Source organism: Camelus dromedarius, chromosome 13 (genome assembly GCF_036321535.1).
Source record: "Camelus dromedarius isolate mCamDro1 chromosome 13, mCamDro1.pat, whole genome shotgun sequence".
NCBI lineage: Eukaryota > Metazoa > Chordata > Mammalia > Artiodactyla > Camelidae > Camelus > Camelus dromedarius.
Genome location: NC_087448.1, coordinates 51429994 through 51444033, shown reverse-complemented (window position 1 = coordinate 51444033; position 14040 = coordinate 51429994).

Sequence of the window (14040 nt, the reverse complement as noted above, 5' to 3'; positions counted from 1 at the left end):
AGTAAGATTCCATCATACGAGAACTCTTCTTGCTGGCTTAAGTATCCTTTACCTACTGCAGCAAGGAAAAGTCAGTTGTCCATGTGTGAAAGTACTTAAATACTTTTAGTAAATACCGTATCAAAAACGTTTGATGGCGTAAAGAAGTTTGCTTCCATCTGGATAAACCTCTCATTTTCATTGAGCATAATAAAAATGAAATGACAAAAGTAGAAAACGTTGGTAGTAATTGTGTAGAAAAGGAGGCTGTTTAAACAAGTACCCAGGCAACAAATACGATATGTGACAAGTTGATTTCCTTGGTAAGGGTTGGAGATGTTTTACTTTGAGGGTTTTTTAAAATCCCTTTTCTAAAAATGAGTGCTGTGTTTATTTGTTACACTCAATAAAAAATGTTTTATCCCCAAAACATAAGAACTATTTTACCATAATACTCACAGTTTCTCCTCATAAACTGAGAAAATAAAGAGATGTTAAACTCCTAAAATCTTATAGCTTGGCTCACTCAATATCAAAATGGCAAAAGGCTTCCATATATATTCAATCAGTCTGTTATTTGTATCTGAATAAACTATATTTATATGTGTAGCAACCAAACTTGAACCTTTCAGAGTTAATTTATAGTGAGTGTGTTTCTATGTTAGATCATTAAAAATATTGTTTCTAGTTCCACCAACTCCAAATTTCCTCTTCTGTTTTCAAGGAGACTTTTTAAAAAATTTCTGGGCCTCAGACATTTAGGAATTTCCCATACTGTGTGTAGGAGAGTCGAATCCGAGTACAACATTCACTGGCCTTGTAACTAAGGTTCATGACTTAACCACTCGGAGGCACTCGGCCCAGATTCGTGATACAGTAATGTTAATACCTGCTTCCTAGGATGGATGTGAATTTTGAACAGAAGAGCATGCATAAAGCACCCAGAACTGAGCCAGGCAGACTGAAGGCATGGTACCTTAGATACATCATCCCAAGAAAAGCAGACAAGCCCTTTCCCTGCTATTCGCCTATTCCCGTCCTTAGGGATAAACAGTCAAAAACAAAGATATTTCTAAATATAAGAATAAACTAAGACAAGCGTAAGTGTCATCCCCAAATACTCCATTAAATATGTTCAAATGTAAGACCGATAAGCAAAATAATTGTAACTCGCTAACCTGCAAAGACTTTCAAACTCTCACGGACAAATGGGCGGTCACTGCCACAGCGACCCTCCGCCAGGAGGACATTTAGAGCCAGAATTTTTGTTGCAACTCCCTTTTTACTTACTTGGTGTGTTTCTAATAAACAGTAATTAGGGTCATATACATTCAACTGTGAAGAAACTACATGGCTCTGGGCAACTGCCATTTTGAATGATGGTCAACTAGGTATACAGTATTCAAGGATTAAATAAAGTATTAATTATGTTTTTTTTTTTAACCCAGCAGAAACATTGTCAGGAAAAATTATAGTTGTAGCTGGAACATGCAGTAGTATTATTTCAGAGAACATACACATCCATTATAGTTGCTGAGAGTATCAAAGCAAAAGACCCCAGTAAATCTAGTAATTACAGACTGGTGGTGTTAATAAAATTAGCTGTTTGGGTCCAAAATTCTCACTCTGTTTGCCTGCTCTCAGAACTGTACAGATACCGAAACGATAAAGCTCAGATGTTTCTACTGCACATTTCACCTCTTACATAATGTACATTTATCGTACAGGGTTATGTAATGGAATGTTCTCACTTCATGGGAAAAACAGACTCATAAAAATAAATTGTAAACATTTTACAGTAGAAAATAGTACTTTTCTACACAAAGCAGAAAAGTGGTTAATGTACAATAGAAAGTGCACTGCATGTAATGAAATGCATTTTTTGTCTAGAAAACATATTTATTGTGTGTTGAAAATTGTAATATCTTCCCCTGCGCAAAGAAATTTCTATATAAAGCTCATTTGCTATTGTAGAGAGTGAAACTCTTTTTTTCTTGTTTACTAAAGTAGTCTATCTTAATATCAACCCACAATACTGTCAAGTTCACTTAAGAAGAGCTATGTGCAGATAAGAATAGGACTGAATCAGAAACCAGAATATTCCATTTCATCTGCTTTTCATATCTGAGCAAATGCTATGTAACCCAGTACATCTGGTAGCAATCTCTTTTTGGAAAGTATTCTTCTTTTTAGAAGAAAAGGCTAAAAATTGGTCAATCTAAGGCTCTCATCAGTAAATAAATCTTTTGCTTTTGAATGTGTTCTTGCATAAGTGAGGGTCTGTTCCTCTAGTATTTTTTTCAGATAGAATGTGAAATATAGGTTGGCAAGTCAAATACTGTCTTCAGGTGGAGATAATGTATGAAAACCATTGTGGGTCGTTTATTAAACAGACATAGATTGTTACATCAAATCAACACATCATGCATCATTTTTATGACTTACAATCACAGTAAATCAAGTTTCAAATAGGAAGTGCTCTGAATCCTTAGTGAGGATAACTGTCACTTCCTAAGGCTGGGCAGCAACTGGGAAGGATTCTGCACCTCATAATCTGTTCCTTGAGCAGATAAAGGTAACTTTGGTTCATGCAGCCCAAAGAAAAGGCTCTGTGGTGCTGGGCCTGGTGTGCAATCAAACTGTGGGTGGCAGAGGACAGTGACATCTAGACTGTGTCAACCGGCAGTCAACTATTTTGTATCACTGCTTACTACTATGGGCTGATCAACGAAGCTTCCAGCATTTTGGTCATGAATGGGGTAGATGGCCTGGTCCTGGAGACAGTATAGTAAGGCATTCAGGAGCTTTTTTATGGAATCATCCCCCGTGAGTGATCATAGGAACGTGACAATCTCTGAAATGGGGAAAATAGTAACAACCTATCTCACAAAGTCTTCCTGAAATTTTATACATTATCTGGTCTTACTAGGTCATCTACGTTTATAGAACTCGTCTAGCTAACACATTCAATCTCATGGCTTCACAGCCCACTGCCAAGTGGAAAGTATTTCCCCTCAGAGTTCACCACTACCGTATCAAGTGGATTCAGCTTCCTGATTCCTCCCTGCAGGAACAAATGCTTTAATGCAACATAGTAAGTAATCTCCCACCAGTCCCAAGGTGGTCTGCGTGGAACTAGAACCAGGACCTCCGAGGAACTCTAGATTCCTGTAGCCTCACTGGGATATTTTAGGGACTCATGAAATCAATGAATAACCAGTAAAGTTCCTAACTCAAACCAGACCTCTTGGAAGACAGTCTTGGCAAAGACAAACCTGGTGTGTTTTCTCAAATACAAGATATTTCAAAGGAAAGAGAACAACACCCCAATCTTGAGACAGAGAAAGAACTAGATATCTTATCCCTGGTCCTCTGTCTCCAATAAGGATGGGACATGGTGGTGGGAGAATCAACGGGACAAACTGACCTTGTGCTTCTATGTTTCCTATTACTTCATGGAAAGGCAACACGGACACTTCAAATATTTCCTCTTTCTCCAGCATCCAAGTTTAAGGAAGGACATTGAGGGGAAAGGAGTGAGGAAATGCTCATCACTACCATTTGAAATTGCTCAAACCTGGAAGGGTAGGATGAGATACAGAAGCCCCCAACTCCTGCTTTGTTCCTATAACCCTTTGGCTTCCTATTTCCTTCTTTTCCCATGAGGCTTTTCCTTGTAAGTACTCATCTCACTGTCTCACTGATTTATCAGGTCAAGTATAGTGGTATTTTTTAATAAACTGGGAAGGACCACCCACCACTATGCATATATACAGGCACAAATGCACATGTGCACAGAAATGTATATATTCACACACTAATAAAAATTCATGAACATAGACACATGCATGTGTAATCCACAATGCAAATGTACACATATGCAGCCACATAGACACACATATAACTTCACTGACACTCAAACATCTCTACTTTCGGTAAGCATTTTTACCCCCTCACATTCTTCCTTCTCTTCCTTCTATTTCTATCAACTATTCCCTCTTCCCAGTAAGATAATTAACTTAGGACAAATAAGAGAAGGTGCCTCTATAGATAATAAATACATGGAATGTGCCATGAAAAGACGATACTGGCAAAAGACGTAGGTGGATTTGAAAATATTCCAAACAAATTTATGAAAGATCCAGAAAAGGTAAAGAAATTGAGCTAGCTGGTCCATGAGGACATCACTGAGCCCTGTTCCAGTGAGGCACTGGAGCAAGGTTCTAACTCAGGAAATCTTACATTTCCACAGCAACAATTTCTATAGCAGATGGAGGTTATTAACAGCCCCATTTAATGGCCAGTCTGTATCTATACCTCTTTCCCTGAAGCTTTGTAATCAATCTCACTCCAACCCTGAACTTGATCATCTGCCCTGCCTTGGCCAAAAAGACGTTAGCAGAAGCTTGACAAGCACATGCAAATTTCTGCTTGCCCTCTGGAGTCTGGGATTTGTAAATACTAACTACTATATAAATACATACACAAGAAGTTCCTACTCTGTAGCACAGGGAACTATATTCAACACCTTGTAATGGCCTATAATGGAAAAGAATATGAAAAGGAATACACACACACACACACACACACACACACACACACATATATGTATAAATGAGTTGTATAAATGAATCACTATGCTGTACACCAGAAATTAACACATTTTAAATCAACTATACCTCAATAAATAAATAAACAAATTTTTTTAAATGGGAAAAAAGAGAACATGTCAAAGACAAGTATGATTCAGCCTCAACTGTTGATTGGCAGACTTGTGAGCTAAATGGTTGTCTTAAACCACTGAATTTTGAGGTGCTTGTTATGCAGCATTTTTGTGGCAGTAGGTAACTGATACAGAAATTGTGATTTAGAATTAGGGTGCTGTTAAAACAAAAAAATAAATATGGTATTGACTTTGATACCAAGCAGTGGGCAAAGGCTGGAAAAGTGATGAGAAATCTGCTATAGAAGGATGGGAAAACAGCAACATTGGGCATGTAGCAAAAGAAAAAAACTGATAAAATTTCTATATGTGGTCATTCATAAGACAGAAAATGTACCTATTGAACTTTGGGATTTGAGCACTAACACTTCCAGGCAGAATGTTGAAGTATCAGTGGCTCTCACTACCTGCATATGATAAACTTCTACAAGAAAAGAGAAGACTTCAAGAAACAACTTACCAGTGTGTAAGCAAGTTTACAGGGACTACAGAAGGACCAGAACTTCTTGGCTGAAAAACAAAATTGTTTCTCACCTCTAGTCTCTGCAGTCAGCAAAAGATTCTCAAAGTAAAATAAAGCCCAGGGCAAGGATGGAATCAAACATTTAACTTTAAGACCTTTTATTATAACCTCAGAAAGAAACAGAGCAGAACCGAGCAGAACCTCTATGCTAGACAAAAGGGCTGCTAGAAATCTTAAGAGCATTGTCCTACAAAAACCTGACTTACCCAAATAACAGTAATTAAGTCTAGAGAGAGATCTAGCTCTAAAAGAATTGTGGGTATTGCTTTTAGCTCATCAGATCTATAAGAAATTCACAAAAGCTTTGAGGGCACTGTATTAGCAAAAGTTTTACCAACTTAAACTAAAAGAAACTGAGACAGCTGAAAATGTAAGAAAACCTCTGGGTCCCCCACTTCCACAGACAGAAAGCAGGCTGAGAAAATTGCTCAAAGCACACAGAGGTGGCCAAGGAGAGTGAAAAAGTAAAGGCCTCCCAGATGACAGAGCACAGAGCCATAGACAACAACGGATTGTAGAGTTACCCTCAGGAAGCAGAATTCAGGTTTGGGGGGAAATAGCTTATCTTTTTCATTCAAAGTCCTTCACCACAGAGGAGTTACATCCAGGTGCCACATTCAGATACGCTGCACATCTTGAGACGCTGGACCTTGAGCCTGATACTGTGATTAAACGAGATCACTAGGGATCTTGGAAGGAGAGATAAGTGTACTCTGTGTGTGCAAATAAGACGAACAGTTGGGGTCCGAGTGTGGACTTGCACTTCCATACCAGTTTCCATTTCAATTTCTGTAACAGTTTTCTACTGCCGCACGTAATGCTGCATGACAGACTACCCCAAAATGGACAGCTTACAGTTACTTATTTAGCTCCCAGGTCTGCAGGTCTGTGATTTAAGTTGGGGATTTCTCCTGATCTTGGCTGGACTCGCCTGCACATTTTCTAGGTCGGCTAGCTGCAGGCTGTAATCATGCTCCTGGTGATAGCTGCCTGGTGGTTGGCTTGAGGCAACCACAGCCCAGTGACCTCAGCTGTGACGAACCCACTCTCCTCCACAAGACTCCTTCATCCTCCCAGCAGCCTGGTCCTAGCATATATTCAAGACTATGATGGAGTAAGAGAAGAGTATGATTAGGATCATGATTATGGAGAGCAGCATGAGAGCAAGCCTCAGTGCAAGGAGGACTTTCCAAGTCTCCGTTTGCATCACACTTGCTAAAATCAATTGGCCAAAATAAGTCACATGGCTGAGGCAAGAAACAAGGGGTGGGGCCATCAATGCAATCAACCTACCATAATTCCAAAACTCTGTTCCATGGAAACTAGTGTTCCACAAGATGTTATGAGATATTCCACTAAAAAGGGGTTCTATAGTCATGCATATTTGTGAAGTGCTGTTTATTATATCCTTTGGTGAGTCACAATACCCACTAACCTATTAAAGGCTCTGAGAATTCCCATCTCTATTTACCTTGACTTAACTGGCATCTCACACACTTATTTAGCCATGAAACACATTGATCGGAGAAAACTTTTGAAGATGTCGTGCAGAACAAGGGTTTCCAGAATCACAGTCTGAGGAGCACTAGTCTAAGTTACGAAGATGTGTAATAACTGCATTACAATAGAGAGTTTTAGGGGACCTGGAAGCTTTCATGGCACAGATTAATCAACTGCTTGTGGTAATTATTTTCTCTACTCCCAGATGAGAAACCAAGAGTCAGAAAAGTTAACCAAGCCTTGCAGAAAGGGAGCAGCAAAGCTGGGATGCATGCCCATATCTGCCTGACCAAACCGCCACCATCCTTTTAGCTCCCTCCCTGTCAGTGGTGGAGTATCAGACACCACGACAAAGGGCAGGCGAAGCAGCCAGCACAGGGTGACAGTCGAGTTGAGAAACTGGTTTTAGTCCTGGCTTTGCCACTAAGTTATCTTGAACAGGTCACAACCTCTTAAGCAGAGCAGACTGGAAACACTATTCGTTATGTTCCTTTGCAACTTGAAGAATCTGGAAAACATTTTGATGAACAGTTCATTGGGACACAAGAATCCTCTGATGCTTCCCCAAGGGCCACCATAAAAATGACCTAAAACTTACTGCCTTGTCATTCATCTGGTCCTGAATATAGCAAATTCATTTTTTTTAATTTGCTTATTTCAATCACTTAAGATATTCAAAATATCCTTCCAGCCTGAAGCTTTTTCCTTGCCCTTCCTAATTTCCCAGTGCAATCTCGATGATGCACTACTGGGAGGGCATATTAATATTCTGAGGAAATACAATACCTGTACTGCAGACTCTAATTTTAGAGCATCCATCACTGAGGATGGTTTTCTTCTTCCTGTCCTAATTTTTTTTTTTCAGGTTGTCAGCCTGTTGGACTACGTTAAGCTAGTGGTGACTCTCCTTGATTACACATTTGTTTCCTGAGGGCTTGCCCTTTGTTAGGAATGGCAGGAGGCCCAGAAAAGGGGAGAGAATTCATAGCCCTTGGCTGCTCCGAGTCTGCCTTCTAACTGGGGAGATAAAACCTGGAGCAATAGGAAACCACACGGAAAGCACCAACCGAATGGCAGAAACAAGGTCACTTTGTCAGGGATGCTATTTCATTGTCATGAAATCCATCTTGGCTCCATCTCACCATCACGCTGAGGCAATGAGGTGAACTGGTCTCACAACCATTTCCAAATCTATGATCCAGTATCTGGTTTTGGTGTGGCAGCACCCACAGCACAGAATTAGGCGTGCAATGAAATCCTTCGTCTTGGAGGAAACATCCGAAATACATCTGAGTCTCCTGTTCGCCCACAAGTGGCAATGCGACTCCTATGCTTTTACTGCCACCGGCCTGCCAGCCCATTCTAGAACAGCCTCGCTTCCCTTAGGGCAGGGAGGGCCTCCAGAGCAGGGTCTCCCCGCCTCCGCACCCCTGACACTGGGAGCTGGACACCTTGCTGTGAGGCTGCCCTGTGCACTGTAGGATGCTCAGAAGCTCTAGGTGCCCACTGGACGACAGCAGCATCCCCCACCCCAAGCACGACAATAAAAACTGACTCCAGCCTTGGCCAGATGTCCCCTGGGGAACCACATCTCTACTGGCTCAGAACCACTGCTCTACAGAATGAGAAAAAAAAAAATCCTAATTTTTTTGTTTATTAAAAATGGATATCACCACCCACACCACACCAAGTAATGTCCCCGGGGTGCCCGGCTCCCTCCAAGCCCCACCTTTGTGTGGAGTCAGGACTTCTCAAAGCTGTTCACGAGAAAGACCTTCATTTGGCAGCTGTTTTCTTCTCTTTCCCACTCATCCTCCATCCCCAATACGTTTCACTGCTCTACTCACCAGGTTTTATAGCCCTTTATCGGGCTTCCAACAGGGAGCCCATTCTCCAAATGCCTATAACCACCATTCCTGAGCAATCTGGGACAAATTTGGTGGCAAAACTGGGAACGATTCCAGTGGCATGACATGCTGTCACATTCAGAAGGCTTGATTTTCAGTGGTGGTCAGCTGGGGTGATTCACCACAGCGTGCGTCCTCCAGTTTTTTCCCTGTCGGGGTGCATTCCCAAGGCCCCAACCCTCTCAAGCTAGGGTCAAATTTAAAGCCTTAAAAGTCTGGAGTCTCAAAAAGGTAGTATCATTTGCTTTAAATCAGAAAGCTAGCAGATGGGAGAAGCAGGATTTGAAGGTGGCTTTATCTCCCTCCAAACACTCACGCCCTTTCCTTCACCACCACACCAACCACATTCCTCCAGAAAACCCGGAAACAATGATTTGGGGACACCATGAAGGGCATTCCAGTTTTCCCCCACCCATCCTCACACAGTAGTACACCTATGGACATCTTTTTATGCCTACAACAACAAATCAACAGACTGTGATGCTGGATTAATTTAATAAACATGGAGCCTTCACTGTGTGGCAGGTCCACCCTCATTTCATCCTCATCATAATCTATAGCAAACATTCTCTTGATTCACTTTTTGGTCAACCTTATTTCCATTTTCTGCTGAAGAGGCTGAAGGAGAACACTTAAGACCACTCAGGGCTGGTCCTTTCCCATCAGTGGCCTGAGCAGCGGGAGCGCAGCCCAGTCCTCAGCAGGGAACTGCTGGACGAGCACAGGGGACGCCTGCACCCACAAACCAGCCTGCAGCCTCGGGCTGCATGGCAGTAAACTTGGGAGCTGGAGCAGCCCCTTCTTGGGCACAGAGAGAAAGAGGGAGAGACAGATATATTTTAAGGTGTGGCTCATGTAATTTTGGAGGCTGGCAAATCCAAAATTTGTAGGGCAGGTCAACAGGCTAAAAATTCATGTTGATGTTGCAATCTTGAGTCTAAATACTGCAGGGCAGGCCCGCAGGCTAGAAATGTAGGTAGAATTTCTATGCTGCAGTCTTGAGACAAATTGCTTCTTCTTTGGGAAACCTTTCCCCTTAAGGCCTTCAGTAGATTGGATGAGGCCCACCTACATTATGGAGAATGATCTGCTTTCTCAAAGTTTACTGATTCAAATGTTAACCACATCTAAAAACTACCTTCACCATAATAAGTAGACTAGCATTTGACCAAACAGCTGGGCGCCATACCTACCCAAGATGACACTTAGTTAACCATCAGCCCAAGGAACAAAGGCAGATGTGTTATTCTTGGCATCCACTGACTATTCAAAGGCAACTTGGTCATTTCAATTCCAGCAGGCACTGTGCTCAGTGCATCAAAAACAAGCAAACAAAAAAAAGCAGTGGGAAAGCCACAAAGAAGATTTACACAGAGATTGGAGGCAATGTGTCAATGCCAAGCACCTTCCTCAAAGAAAGGTGGAGGCGAGCAATGCTAGTGACGGCCCAGGATGCTGCAGGAATGAGAGCAATGGGATGGCCGCCTTCCCTGAAATCCATGCTTGCAGATTAGATCTGACTTCTCTTAGATAAGTCTCCATGTTAACAGATAAGGTGTGCCACAGTCATGGAAATAATGAAATTTTCAAGAGCTCTGATAGCCTGTTACCCACCTAACCTTCTCTTCTATCATCCAAAATGGCTTTTAAGGGAGTTCACTGATGATAAGCATAGGAACATATACTGTGAGCACCAGCAAATGATTCCACCTAGAGACAAGCACGTGGGGACTGCACATAAGTGAACAAGCTTCCTTTGCAAGAAGGCTTCCCACTGCCTACAATCCCTTCTGGTGCTGTCTGCATCCTTGGCTTGCGTTCATAGATTTTATGCTGTTGAGGTTTTTTGGTTTTGTTTAATATGTTTTCCTCCTAATAAAAATGATGAGTGGAGAAAGGTCTTGAGTGCTGCAAGGAGAAACATTGTAGGATGTTATGTATTAAAAACTGGCTTGGGATCCAGGTGGCAGCTTCTTACAACTCAGCCCGGAGCTGGTTCCAGTTCTCTTTGCTATATTCAGACCAGCCACGTGTAGCAGTTTTGTGAAATGCTTAAATAGTATCCTGCACCCCCACCACCAAAAAAAAAAAAACCAGGTAAAGGGAGATGACTTGGTTGTTCAAGAGGGAGATCACAACTCCAAGATGCATTCCAATTTTTCCTCCTTTGCTGTCTGACCTTGGAAACTTAACTACCCTATGCCTCAGTTTATCTACCAGCAACACTCAAACAATAATAACGCTGGCCTGCCTCCTTCCTACCTAACAAGTTATAAATCAGGATGTTGGAATGCTCTGTAATCTTAAAGTATATAAATCAAGCACAGCAAAATATAGAAACCATCAATATCATCACCTTAGGTCAAAACCAAGATTAAATTCCCGGCTCCAGTGATGAAAGGCTAGTGGGTGGAAATGCTGTCAGCTGGCCCATCGCTCTTGTCTCCATGTTTAACATGTTCGCCTTCAGATCAAGGAGTCTTCCATGAAAGACGACCCCACGGTACAGTAGCATTGTTGTAATAGCACACTGACAAAAATGGAGACAGATGGCTGCTCAGCGGCAGGTTCTTAACATGAATTTACTGTTTATGAAATGTGCTGGATTGATGGCGTCAGGGACTGAGCCTGCCACTTAGAGGGAGAGATCAAGGGGAACAAGGACAAAGACCCAGGCAGCCTCTTCTCAATTCTACCCACCCCAGTCCCCAGCAGGAGGCTTGAGGGAGCTCCTCAAGCTGAGGAGGGAGCTGCCAAGTCCCCAAAAGGGAAACTGTATCTGGATCTCATGGCGACACTCACTGTGGAGCCAGAGAACAGATTCAGGCCCATGTATTCCTCACACTGGCAGAGGAAGTCCCAGTGAGTGCCAGTCGTGTGAGGGTGGGGAGAAGATCGGGGCTCTTTCCCTGGTTAATGTCTTGAGTTCATTTCTTGGGAGACAGCATAGGGGTAGGGTGGGGTGAAGACAGTGTACTCCCCCAGATGAGAGCACCAAGGGAATCACCATGGCATGATCCTTAAAGAGGTGGTGACTGTTCTCAGCAAGTCCCCTCAAGTCTGGCAAGCTCCAACCATCATTTCCTCCAGCTCCACATAACCTTCAGTCAGTCCTCCCAGGTTGCAGTGAGTTTTATGACATCCTTCCTCCATAAAATTGAAGGATTTCCATCAATCCCTAATGGCCTAATTCTCTTTTCTGAACCATTTCCTCGAAGGAGACTCCAGCTTTGGTAAAACGCTGCAGTGTGGTACTCTCCCTGGGCACTTCTGAGGCACCGCTAGCCCCTTCTGTCAGCCATTTGGGTCAACGACACAAAAATCACAGCCAAGTGAGAGGGACTGTGGATCAAGCAACGCTAGGGCTCTAGGACTCGCAAGGACCCAGTGGCTGAGGGCTTGGATGGTGCCCCCTCTACTGGCTGACCTGCTCCACTGTCCTCTGACTGACTCAGTGTTTCAGTAGATGTACTACTGGGTTTGTAGATGTAGCACAAAAGTAATCCTGGGACAAGCTGCACTAAATGGGTCAGGGCTGAATGGGGTATGCCTGTAAGCTTAAAACCATTCTGGTCTGACACTCAAGGGACAGCAGCCATCCTCAAAAGGTATGTAGGCCACGCACTCTGACCACCTCTGAGAAGCCTTGGACACCTGCCCCCCATGATCCTTGTCGGAGGGGCCACCACTTACAAGGCGCTGTCCCTACCGCAGCCGGGTACCAGGGCTCCGTGCAGTGCAGAGGGGCCTCTCTGCTGACGCGGCCCACCAGCTCCATCAGAGTCCCCCTTGGAAAGCTGGACAATGGGACCTACAGAGAGAGACAGAGGGACTCCAGAAGCTGAGGGACACCCTAGCGCCAAGCACCAAGCAGAAGCTGTGAGGCTGGAGGACAGGAGGAAGTCAGTCAATGGGAACAGAAAAGGCAGACCCGAACCGCTGCCACCACGATGGTGGAACAGGAGATCAAGGAACAATCTCCCCGCTCTCCTACCTGGGTGACCTCACAGGAGTCTTTGCTCTACGGAAACTGAGCTGGTTTCGGGACTCCCTCGCTCTCCCCCATGTCCTTTTTTATTTTTATTTTTTTTTAACTGGCTTAACCTATCACGTCCCTGTTTCTTGCATTTCACAAGAGATAACACAGGTATGTCTCACTATACCCCAGGTCAGCTGAATGTGAGTCAGGGCACCCGCCTTGATGTGGATTTATAATGGCTGCTTTTCACACCAGGATGAGCCTCTTGGGCAGCCCGCAGTTAGAGGAGGCTTTATTTATGCCCTTCCCTGGGGCAGTCAACAGCCTTGATGGATGCCTTTTTTGTGACAGCCAAGCAAGGCACTACGGATACAAAAGAAAATTAAAAACGACCTTAATCTCAAGAGCATTCCAAGAACTTGAACTGCCAAGCCCCCAGTTCTCTGACTGTCCAGCAGTTTGCAAAGATATCCCACCTTCAACGCTTCCTGTTGGAGATTATGGAACCAACACCACTGTTAAACAAACACCACCACTGCCAGCGGATCAACAAGAGCTTAGGAGGGTTTAGTTATATAGACAACTGAGAAGAGAACATCAGAGTTAAACATCAAAGGCGAATGATTGAAAGGTTAGCTCTTTTATGTAAACGCACCCCAACAAAAATAAAGGATCATCAGAAAAGACGACGAAAGCACTAGAATATTGCAGAGACACTTTAAAAAAAATTTTCCATCTTCATTTCTTAATTAAACAAAATACCATAGGTTACGTCCTTAAAAAATAAAGATTTCAGTCAATTACTTAGCAAAATTATTATTCTCCCATTTGTATGTGTGCAGGAACAAGAGTAACAGAATAGGCAGTTGTAATGAAATAGAATGCATTCCATGTAGAATGCGTCCTGTAAAACGTTCTGTTTTCATATTGCTTCTATTAACAAATCTCTTTATAACCAAAGAGCACTTTCTAACTCCAGGATTGCTTCCCCACAGTTGTACACCCAACCTCCTCATCACACCTATTAATGTAAAGTCTAGAGCATTCTCCCATGAAAGGATATTCTTCACAGAGACTCTTTTTAATGGTATGTTTCTGATACAAACGCAATTCTAACCTGCCCAGGTTTGGTCAGCAGGAGGGAGAAGGAGGGCAGGGGAGGTTTCTATTGAGATTCAGAGAAAAATACAAAACAGCTGCTTCCCTTAGATATATTCTAGGAAAGGAAAGAGCCGCTGTTAGCCCCCAAAAAGCTTTTGTGTCAATTAGAAAAAGATGCCTCCTCTGGGCAGACAAAACCCCATGCCAGTGCTTATGCCTCAGCAAGCAGAGTGTAGGCTGGATTCCTGCCCTCGTTTCTCTTCTTGGCAAAGCATCCTTGTGCAGTTAACCACCTACAAACCCTTACATGGCACAGAGAAGGGGGTAG